Raw genomic sequence first — 2,764 nt, forward strand, 5'->3', positions numbered from 1 at the left:
TTGACGATAGAGATAGCGTATATCACTGCGGCAGCTATAGCGTTGGCTCAGAATATCTTTCTTTTATAATAATACTAATCATTATATCAGATATTCGGAACGCATGTTTTTCGAATAGTTCAAAGTGGATTTGAATTTATCGTGACGGTGTGTTTTGATATTGACGGGTAGTGTATGAAGTATTGGCATGCTAAAAAAAATCCCACTGTCGTTATCAAGTTGCTTTCCAAAGATTGGCCTCACTTGACACTCGCTATTGCACAGAGTAGTGTCACTACTACATGACGCAATTTCACTCTCCAAATCGTGGGACTCGACTAGATTCGCAGCCGATTGTTGAGTACCCGCAATAGTGGAGCAAAATGCAATTAATCTTATGATCATGCAGTGGCTGTATCTGTGATTAAAAGGAATTTTGGAAAGGTGCGTTTGGGGGCATTTTTTAAAATCGTAACTGACATGAATAATGTATCATTCATTCCTCATGCACGTAGAATCCTTCGCGAATGATGGGGTGAATCGTACTCTTCACAATTTTTAGGTTCGCATTGTGTGGTGCTTTAGGAATATCACAACATCGGATGCATGTGCGTTGCGTTTCGCAGTGCGTGTTTGCGATACCTCCGTGAGATATGAATTCCGCCAATGGCCATACCCCGTTGAGAACACCGGTTCTCATCTGGTCATCGAAGTTCAGCAACGTCGGGTCCGGATAGTACTTGGATGGGTGACCGCCTGGGAACACTGGGTGCTGTTGGTACTATTTATGGGTGGTGGCGGGTTAACGTCCTTGCTGGCCAACCCAGAGGTCTCTGGTTCGATTCCCGCCTGGGCGGGGTAGGCGGAAGAAAGGACTATAAAGTCTCAACCTCGCCCCAATCAAAGTCGTTAAATAAATAAAAAATATAAAAAATGCCAATGTTCGACGCCCCATTTTCTGGTTAACTTATTAATTTTGACGTTATTTTCAGTATTACTCTTTATTCTCGCCTCATGTTTCACATCTTTCTTTTCTTGAAACGTGGAGAGAAGGTGACAGAAAAGGAATTCCGCGAACATCAAATGTATGTACACCTGAGCATAAAGACACCATGTTAATATCATATGTTATATGGATTGGCGGCTTGGAGTGTTAGTATCGCATAACGTTGTCGATAATGGCAGTACCACAGCATTACTTGTTGCTTATATTACCACTTCAAATTACCCACCGTCATTCAAAATCCCCATCCCTATATATATTATCTTATATATATTTATGTATATATGTTAATATATTATCTTCCTCCACTCATTCACTTCCTTCTGCCACCATCATCACTATTTTAGTTTATCTGGTAAATTCTGGAAATTCCAACAGTCTTCCTCATACCCCTCCAATTTCAATTCTAGCGTGTCCTTTTCGCAATGAATATATCTCTCTCACCATTTACCTCGCCTTGTTTAATGTTCTTTATTGTGCGTGCATTATTTGCTAAAATGTTAAATTGGCATGACTCCTAGGTTTAGAACGCCTGAAGTAGGGAAAAAGGTCTTATCGCCGCTCTGTTAAGGTACCGCGGGTTTAATGCGGTGTGGTCAATATGAGGTATGTATAAAAAGTTCCTGCACTCATTTTTTTAATTAAATTTGTTGAACTTGATTTACTGGTTGTTCAACACTATCCCCTTCAAAGTGCTACACTTTCAAACTATACGTTGCCCCATTTTTTAGTTCGATTTTCCATTGCTGGGATCGTGCGGTGGGGATGGTCGCCCTGCTAGTTTCGTGCAAAAATCACGGATGAGCTAGGCCTAAAGGGCGGGACGTTGTTACGATGAAACTCGAACTCGCCATTTGCCGCAGTCCAGATGTTATCCTCCTCATAGCTTCGTGCAATTTTGTCAGGGTTTCTGGGTTATGGAAACAATTATTCTTTTCATCTTATGGAAGAAATTCGTCGATACGACCCTCGATCTCTTGAGCAAATAATTAGGCAAAATCTTGTAAGTTGTGTGATTTTGCTTTAGGTTTGGATTTGAGGGGATTAACGACTGTTGGAGTCGATGGTCGATGCCTGTGAATGCCCATGAGCGAAGCCGTCCGATGTGCCGAGCCATGTCGATGCAGATGAGTCTCGCCTCTGACGGGAGTGCGTTTTCGAAGCAGCCGCCACTGCCCGCCACGGCGAGGAGTTGCACGTGTCCAAATACGCGCGATCGGCACTACTGATCTCAACATTGGCCCGGACCTCCTCCACCTCCCTCGCCGTGGTCCCTCTCCATCTCCAGCCGGGACATGGGTATAGAAATGACCCGAGGACCGCGGCGCTCAGAGCGGCAAAGAGTGTGACGCAGAGGGAGGTCGCTGAAGGATTGAACTCCGCGATCCAGTTGAAAGCGGGATGCTGATTGGAATCCTGGCTGTAGGGAGGGCTGGACGTGGCTTTCCGTCATCAGGGTCCGGTGTCACGCCCCGCACCCAGTAGCCCCCTCACCACAAACCCTGCTAATATCCATTTCTCCCTTCCATTTCTCCCCCGGGCTCCTACTCCGGGATCCGCCGACTCTGCCCTCCCCCGTATTCCCATTTCTCCCCTGAGAATCGGATCTGGTCCATCGAAACTCACGGGATGGTGGAATTGCCGGGTTCTGCCCCCCACGCCCCCTGGGGCCGTGGAGGGAACCGAGCGGAAATCTGCCCTCCCTTCGGTACGGCGGTGGTTTTCTGTCATTGTGGTTGTATGAAATGCATTCTGCCGTATGTAGCGCCTATTTGTCTACGA

At 46.0% G+C, this 2,764-nt stretch overlaps 1 pseudogene; it reads left to right on the top strand.

The window, feature by feature from the left end:
• Positions 1–641: 641 nt before the first annotated feature.
• On the top strand, positions 642–760 carry LOC139689535 (5S ribosomal RNA; annotated as a pseudogene).
• The last annotated feature ends 2,004 nt before the right edge of the window (positions 761–2,764 follow it).

This window comes from Hetaerina americana, unplaced genomic scaffold, assembly GCF_022747635.1.
Source record: "Hetaerina americana unplaced genomic scaffold, ioHetAmer1.1.p SCAF_24, whole genome shotgun sequence".
In the NCBI taxonomy this organism is placed as follows: Eukaryota; Metazoa; Arthropoda; class Insecta; order Odonata; family Calopterygidae; genus Hetaerina; species Hetaerina americana.